Source organism: Pteropus alecto, unplaced genomic scaffold (genome assembly GCF_000325575.1).
Source record: "Pteropus alecto unplaced genomic scaffold, ASM32557v1 scaffold124, whole genome shotgun sequence".
NCBI classification, from domain to species: domain Eukaryota; kingdom Metazoa; phylum Chordata; class Mammalia; order Chiroptera; family Pteropodidae; genus Pteropus; species Pteropus alecto.
Window position 1 is genome coordinate 99,212 of NW_006435779.1, and position 9,311 is coordinate 108,522.

Here is a 9,311-nt window from a genome sequence, read left to right on the forward strand (position 1 = left end):
TATATTTGTACAGGTGCGAAAGGATGTCTTCGAGGTTTTCGTTACCTTGTTTGAAATGAAAAAAAGGAAGAGAGAGAGAGAGAGAGAGAGAGAAGGAAGGAAGGAAGGAAGGAAGGAAGGAAGGAAGGAAGGAAGCGAGGGAGGAAGGAAGGAAGGAAGGAAGGAAGGAAAGAAAGAACTGGTCATGAACCATGGGACTCTATCATCTGTGAAAAGTCTGAAAGAAGATATATAACATTTAAATAAAATAATTGCACTGTGGGGCAAAGTGTAGTCAGCAGATTTACTTTTGTGAATTTCCTGCACCATCCCACTCCCATTTCCCTCACTGTGAGATATTAAAGATCCATACACTTGATCCTTCTCACCTTTAAACTGGCACTGGGGGCTGTAGCCTTGGTTTCTAAGGCTGTCTTGAGCTGTGTGATACTGTCCACTAGGTTCCCTGGCAGAGCCATCCAGAAATGTGCACACACAGCTACCCTCACCCGACAAAATTTCTTTCTTTAGAACTGTTTCTTCCATAGGAAAGACTTTCAGTACACAATAGAGATGTTTGGTGTCTGTGCTAGAGTAGAAAAGGCATCGCACTAGAGGCAATGCAAACAATACTTGGCTGCCTGTACTGGGTGGCTGAGAACAGCAGTCTGTGCCGATTCTCCTCCTGCCTCCTGTCTCTACTGCCCCTTTCTTTTTAAAGTGGCCTTTTAAATTAACTGTCTCTGTTAGTGCCCCAACGTCCCCACTGTCCCAGGTGGATATTTGAGCCATAACCTGGGGCTACACCAGGTATCTGATTTTCCTCTGCAATATATGGCCTTCATCACAAATTTTCTCTAAAAGCATTCTCTAGATGTATTTTTTAAGAAACTAGTAGAATTGGTGAAGAAAAGAATGAGCATTGGAAAATCTCTCTAGGTCTCAGAGAAGTTGGCCACTGTTGATGAGTAATTTAGGTAACTGTTCTTTAAGTAAGTGAAGGGAGACTCCCAAAGGCCAGAGAGCAGGAGTCAGAATCAAGATCCTCACTCGATTTCCTCACTCATTTGAATACTCAATTTTAAAATGAAAACCCAGGAAAATGGCAGATTATGTCATTACTAAGACCCAGTATTAAGTAGTGGTGCTCTTTCACCAAAGACAGCCCTAATAGATCATCTGAGTTCCCCCATTTTTCTATGCCATTTGCTGTCTCTTCCTTTTCTCACTTGCACAAAGGTATCCTGACTGTCCATGAGCACTAAACACTCACAAGAATTGTTGCAGTGTACAGAAAAAGTAAAAGAAGAGTCAAGAGCAGCCACATCATCTACAAAGAAAGCAAAAGTCAAGAGTGTAGATTTAGGGAGATGAGTGTAGGTATGGATCATGTAGGTATTTTTAAGTACAAGTGAATTTCTTAATCAAGAAGTAAAGGGGAAATGATTAGTGCTCTAACAATTCCTAGCAAAAGTCAAAGCAACAAACTTTGCTCCTGTGTCTTCAGTCTTCTTTTCCTTTCATCAATAAAGAATACATACAGCTTTTGATGAAAGTAGATTGGGTTCTGGATTCTGAGTTTCCCACAAGCTCCCAGGTAACGTCCATGCTCCTGGTTCATGAAACACACTCTGAATAACATAGTTATAAACCAATTGAGGGTTTATTTACTTGAACTGATTTTCCACAGGATCACATTACTATCATGATAAGTGGAGCATAGGGGTTTGTTCTGACCTCCCTTCTTTACAACCTGAAATATCAGCTGAATGAGCTGAAGCCATAATTGTCCTGCTACAGAGACAGAGAGAAGAGAATCTGCAGCTTTTTTCACACTGGATTTGATATGGTTTTATGTTCTTATATCAACCTCAACAGAAAAATAAGCCCACTGTCAAAAGAATTTCAGAAGGAAAGGCTAAGATATCAACTATTATTTTTTTTAAAAAACCCATTATTCTGGAGTGATGTCCCCCATAATTAAACTAGGTTAAAATGAATTATTTTATATACTAGCTTAAATGGTTCAGTTACCTGGAAGCTTGTTTTATATTTAATTAATGTTGGAGGAATCATCAGAAACCCTTTTAAAAGTATCTACAATCACATGTTCCATGAGTGCTTGATTGAGTTTACCATTATTTTTTCAAGGCCTTACTGAAAAGTAGAAGTTATGAGGTGGCATAAGGAAGAACTATTCTACAGTTGTTAAAAAATGGAATGGGCTGCCTTGAGAAGCTGCAAATTCTCAGTCATTGTGAGGAGTAGAAAGTGGGGATGGAGAAGGAATTTATATGCCAGACGGGGATGGAACCAGGTAGGATCCTTCCAATTCTCAGCTACTGTGACTAAAAGCATTGTCCACATTCCCAACCCATCTCAGACACCTCCACTAATCACCAGCTTGTTCCTGAATGGCTCAGTGTTGATCCATCTGTTCTACTTCTGACACATTGAAAGAAAAGATGGTGCCCTGGAAAGACCTTGGGCATGAAGTTAGGATACCTGGGCTCTAATCCTGCCACTTACCCTGTGACACTCTCTACTTCTCCCTCTGGTCTCATCATTCTCATCTATAAAATGAGAGGCCTCACTACTTTTAGGTGATCTTTACTGTCCCTTGATACTCCAACAGTTTTTGGGGCCTGAACGAAGTTGGCAGGCATCAAAAGAAAGACATGTGAAACATCTGGGCCAGTGTGGCACCTGCATGGTACAAGAGTCCCTGGAGACAACTGGTGGGAATCTGGCCAAGAGATAGTCATTGCAGACAAGAAGGGGAGAACAAATATGTTACAGCAACTAGAGTTAAAACTGGCTTCCTGTCACCTCCTGAAAGGATGCTTCTCTTCCTTCTCATCATCTACTATCTACAGACCAGCTGCCCAGGTGGTAAGTTGGTGAAGCCTGTTATCCTCCCTCTGCAGCCCATGTGGACCATCTGTGTGGTATATATATAGTCTGTATAAGATGATGTGCTCGAGTTCATGTTTGTCTTTTCTAGGTTCCTCCTACTGCTCTGGGAGCCCCTCATAGGCTGGTAAACTTTGCACAACTATGTCCCTAGGCCATCCACAGTCCTGGCAGAGGAGTGAATGAGAGAAGGAATTGGAGGCACATGAATGAAGAACAAATGTTTCTTCAGCAAAGACAGAGAGACAGGTGGCGTTCTTTCTTAAACGTGAAAGGCTGGATACCTACAGCACACAAAAACAGAATAAAAGACCTAGTAAATAAAAGACCTAGTAAACCTTGGAGGACACCTGGATTGCTGCCACAGCCACCAGTCATATGGCAGGCAAATAGTGAGCACTTAATGTCTCAGGCGTTGTGCTTGGGTGAGACTTGAAGCCACCTAAATATCAAGAAGCTCCGAGTCTAAGAAGGAGGGTAGATAGGAAACAAGAGAATTGCCTTTTGATCTGGCAAGTGCTAGCAAGGCTGTGGGCTGACAGAACTAGAAGAATATAGGAGATGTGACTCAGCCTTAAGGAGTTAAGAAAGACTTTCAAAGAAGATGGCTTTTAGTGAGGCCTCAAGGGAGTATAAGTTCTGTAGGCTGAGAAGCTGGAGCCAGTGGTAGGGTGAGGGGAACATTCCAGATAAAGGGAACAGCACATACAAATGCAGGTGTGAAAGAACATGATATGTTTAGACTTAATAAAGAACTTCAAAGACAGCATGGGCTGTGAGTGTGGATGCAGAAGGGGTGGTGAGGGAAGGAGGGGAGGCAGAGAAGAGAGAGAATCAAAGAGAGTCAGGGATAGATCATGGATCATGGATGCCAAACTCAGTCTGGGGGAATGGAGAGTCATTAAAATGTTAAAACAAGAGGACTGACACACTTTTTAACCACGGTTAAAAAGCTCACCGTATCAGAGTGAGAAGGCAAACAGAAGTGTAGGAAGGCTGTAGCCAGAGGTCACAGTTCAGAGCCCATTGAGAGTGAAAGTAAGAGATGATTCCTGCTTGAACTTAGGAGGTGGCAGGTGTAGAGAGGGAGCAAGTCAGAGAAATACTGGGTGATGTACAGAAGGAGGATTCAGAACTGTAACAACCAAGGCCAACTCAAGTAGATACATAAGAATTGTTAGCCTCATTTTTTTTAGCGAGGAAGGAAGCTCAGAGAAGTCAATCCATAGAAGAATAAAAACCCCGGAGAACTGTAGCATTCTCATCACTTGACCTCTGTCCAGTGCTTTTTCCCACTGCGGCTCCTCTACCAGTTTCTTAAGAAGTGTTATTTGTTTATAAAATTAATCACACATCACCGTAATACAGTTGTAGTTATTGTAAAAAACTATGAAGTGTTTCAAAAGCAGATCTAAAAATTTGAGAGAATACAAACAACCCAACCCAATTCAAACATGGGCAAAGGACTTCAGCAATATTCACAATAGTCAAGATATGAAGACAATCTGAATGTTCATTGGCAGATGAATGGATAAAAAATGTGCATATACATACAATGGCATATTATTCAATCTCAAAAAAGGAAATCCTGCAATATGTGACAACCTAAATGAACATTGAAGACATTATGCTAAGTGACATAAGCCAGTCACAGGACAAATACTGTATGATTCCAATTAACTGAAATATCTAAAACAGTAAAACACATAAAAGCAGAGTATAGAATGATGGTTGCCAGGGTTAGGAGGAGAGAGAAATGAGTAGTTGCTTGCTATTCAATGGGTATAAAGTTTCAGTTATGCAAGACGACTTCTTTCTAGAGATGTGCTGTATAATATCGTATCTGTAGCTAATAATACTTTATTGTAAAATTTAAAAATTTGTTAAAAAGGTAAATCTCATGTTAGTTTACTGCAATAAAAAACAATAATATCCACAAAAAATGGGCAAAGAATTTAAAAAACATTTTCCCGAAGAATATATACATATAGCCAATAAGCACATGGAAAGATGTTCATTGGTCATTATGGAAATGCAAATCAAAACCACAATGAGATACCACTTCATACCTATTAGGATGGCTATTATGTTGTTAAGGTTATGAAGAAATTAGAACCCTTGTGTACTTTTGATGACAATGTAAAATGGTGCAGCCACTGTAGAAAAAGTATTGAAAATAGAATTACCATATGATCAAGCAATTCCACTTCTGGGTATATATTCAAGATTTGAAAACAAGGACTCAAACAGATACTTGTACACCTATGTTCATAGCAGCACAATTCATAATAGTCAAAAGGTGAAAATAACCCAAGGTTCGTGGAGGGATGATTAGATAAATAAAATGTGATAAAAAATACCCTAGAATATTATTCTACCTTTTAAAAAAAGAAAGTTTTGACACATGCTACAACATGAATGAACTTTGAAAACATTATGCTAAGTGAAGTAAGCCAATCACGTAAACACAAATACTGTACAATTCCACAATTCCACTTTTTTGAGATACCTGGAGCACCTAATGTTTCAAAGTAGTCAAGTTCATAGAGACAGAAAGCAGAATGGGGGTTGCCATGAGCAGCAGGGAGGGAGAACGGGGAGTTGTTTAATGGATATAGAGCTTGAGTTTAGCAAGAAGAGTTCTGGAGCTTGATTTGCAAATGTGAGTGTACATATCATTACTGTGCTCATAAAAATGGTTAAGATGCTAAATTTCATGCCTTATATATTTTACGACATTACTATAAATAAATAAATAAATAAATAAATAAATAATTTTTAAATTTACATTAAGTTGAGCAAACCTTAAATATATAATGTCAAAATGTAATGTAAAAATCAATATATTCAAATTTCAAGTAATTTTCTTTAATATTTTGATATTTTAGCTAACTCTTATCAAATTAGATTACAAAGTTGTTACTTTAATACCCAGTGTAGCAGTGCACACCTGGAAGAAGAGTTCCTACTATTAGTACAAGTTTCTCTGGGACCATTTTTCTGTTCAGCTGATGCTTGAGTTAATCTTCATTCATTGTTTCCTGGCAGGAATCTTTTCAATTATCTTTCCATTTCAGAAGAACTAATTTATTTTACACTAGAAAATATGATCTGTATGTCCACTGAATTGATCACACATAAACTGCAGGACAGTGCAACGTGCTGAAAGCACCTGAGAGAGTGAGTCCCCTGCCATCTTGTTTGCATGAGTCAATAATAATATTGGTCATCCTGGACATGTGTCTGTCACAGTGACTGAGGTATGGTACCATGGTCAATCTACATCTAAATATTTTAAAATATATTAATTATACCTTTTAAAAATCTTTTAGATATCTCCAGTCTTGGACATTTTCCAGCTTTAATCTGTGCCTTGGGAATCAACGTAAATTTCCCCTGCAAAGGGTTTTGATTCACATGCTTGCCCTTTTACCTCAAGTCCATTCCCCAGAATAATTTGTAGAATCAGATTTTGAGTGCTTTTATATTAGATGAAATGTGCGCAAGCAAGGGGAAAAAAAAGTTCTCTTCTAAAATCAGCACTTTGGACACATAGCGTAAAATATCAAGTCTTAGTCACCAAATATGTCTCCTCTTCCCACTGGTCACACAATAGACTCCTGTCTAGCCTCTTTGCTCCTAAGAGTGGCCATGTCAATGATTACTGGCCAAGTAAATATGGGTAGAATTTACGTTCCCCACACTCATTTGCTGGCCTCTGAAAACATCACCTTTGAGGTGCTATTTTTCCCTTTCTAACTAAGTGAAACAATTCCAAACACCATATTTGAAGTCACATGTTGGTGATGAGAAATTCACATATTGAAGGTAACTTGGTCTCTGAATTTTTATGAAGGACACTCAACAAGCAGAGTCACTATTTGAAAGCCTGCGTTGAAGTAAAGATGAATTTGTATGATGTTCGAATAACTGATATTTTCATGTTTATCTGCTATAACAATTAACTTTAACTAATAGAAGTATGTAATAAAAAAATCTACTGAAGAAAAATTTCCATGAAAGATTTCATTTCAAATTCTGGAAATAGCAAATACTCTTTGAACATTTGAAAACATAAATGAAAAAATATAAATTATAAGGTTATTTAAGAAACAGAGAGCATATTCTTTTATCTAAACATTGTTTCAGAAATTCAAGATGTGCAATATATTTTAAATATATTCCCATGATTTTGTTTTCAAATATTTTATAGCAAGTTTAAAAACACAAATCAAGCCGGCTGTTTCTGACTGGGACAAATGGGGGTTGGCGTTTGAATTGCTAGGTGCTCCTGATATTTGACAACATGCCGCCGCATGCCCAGGGAGTGCGGTGGGCAGAAGCAGAGTGGCAGGAGGTGTGGCTTGTCTTTGTTTCTGACAACACTCTCATTTTGGGTTTCTGACATCAAGATCTTTTTTATAAGGATACTAATACCCCATCTCCTTATATTATCACATTTGGGGGAAGAATTTCAACAGATAAATTGGGGGTGGGCATATTCAGTCCATAATATACAATACTTGTACATTTTTGTTTTTTGTGTTTTTGAAACTGCCACACTGTTTTTCAGTGTGGCTCTACTATTTTACAACATGTCCAGCGATGTGTGAGTAACCAGTTTCTCCACAACCTCCCAGCATTTTCATACTATTCCTATATTTTGTCTGAGGCATTCTGATAGATGTGTCATGATATATCACTATGATATTAACTTGCATTCCTATGAAAAAGCTAACATCTTTTGTTGTACTTAACTATCTTATATCCTCTTCAGTAAAACCTCTGTGTCTTTTGCCTATTTTGTAATTGAGTTTGTTTTTCACTGTTGCATTTTGAGGGTTCTTATAATTCTAGATAGTGGCCCTTGGTCAGCTATGTGGTTTAAAAATATTTTCTCCTGGTCACTCTGTTTTTTGTTTGTTTGTTTGTTTTTTGTTTTTGTTTTTGTTTTTAAATCCTCTTTAAGAGGGTCTTTCATAGAGCTTGGATTCTTAAGTTGGATGACTTCCAGTGTATCCATTTCTTTTATGGATCACATTTTTGATGTTAAGCCAAGCCCTAGATCTCAACATTTTTTCTTAGAATGTTTTTTCTAGTCTTCTAGTTTTACATTTTACATTGAAATGTGTGATCAAGTTTAAGTTAATGTTTACATGAAGTGTGAGGTTGAAGTTAAGTTTAGGTCAAGATTCCTTGCTTTTATTTTTTTGGGGTCATCATAGATGTTTTAATTGCCCTACAACCATGTGAAAAAGAGGCTATCTTTACTGCAGTGAAATACTTCTATACATTTGTTAAAATATAACTGAGCATATCTGTTTGCATCTCTATTCTGTCTCATTGATCAAAGTCTACCCCCTTGCCAATACCACACGGAATTTATTACCTATCAAATTTTGAAATAAGGGTAACTTCACTTTTTTTTCAAAATTACTTTAGCTAATCTAGTTCTATGTCTTTTCAATGTTTTTTTTTAAAGATAAATGAATATTTTTGTACCAAAGAAAGTTCTAGAACTTATTTTCATTTAACAAATCATCATCAACATCTTTCCATATCTATATCTATAGATCTACCTTATTTAGAAAATATAAACCAGGAATTCTGGGAAACATGGCAGAGTGAGAGATGTCCTCAGAACTCTCCTCTTGAAACAACTGTAAGCTGAACATCTAAAACTCAACAAAAAACACCCAAACTGCACACCAGCACATCTGAGCATGAGATCTGCACATAAGAGCTACCACAGGTCAGAACCCCGGGTGTTGGGTGGTGGACTTGGAGAAATAAAGAAGCTGCCTCTTGCAGCCGTCATTGCTCCTTGTAGAAGGAGGGGAAGGGAGACTTCCCTATCAGCCTGCCTGGAAGTGCTATAAGTTCCATACAGCCAAAAGCAGGGCCTAGTCATTAGGGCAGAAAGCAGAGAAGTGGGACGGGACCAGAGAGAAACAGCAGTTGATTTTTACCATCCCAAATCAAGGACCCCTTCCCCCATACCGTCCGAGACTGATCACCACAGAGCCCCATGAGAATCTGAGCAAACACTGCCGAGACTGTCCTTGACACTGACAGGGACTGAAACTGAGAGTAGAGAATGTGATTAAATATCTACAGGAAAATAAAAAAGACATTTAGGCTTTATATAAAGCAGGGATCCAAGAGGCTTAGACAATACTTACTGGAAACCAAAAGAAAGGCACCTTCTTTGCAGCAGGCTAAAGAGAGACCTTTATATAATAAATCTTCTTTCTGGAAAAACAGCAGAATATACTTCCATTAAAGCCCAGGTGAAGAAATAGTCCATTAAACACCATGAGCAACCGAGGTGACAAGGCATCTCAGAAAGAAAGAGAAAAATCTCCAGAAAATAAGCTTACAGACATAGAAATATGCAACTTAAATGACAGAGAATTCAG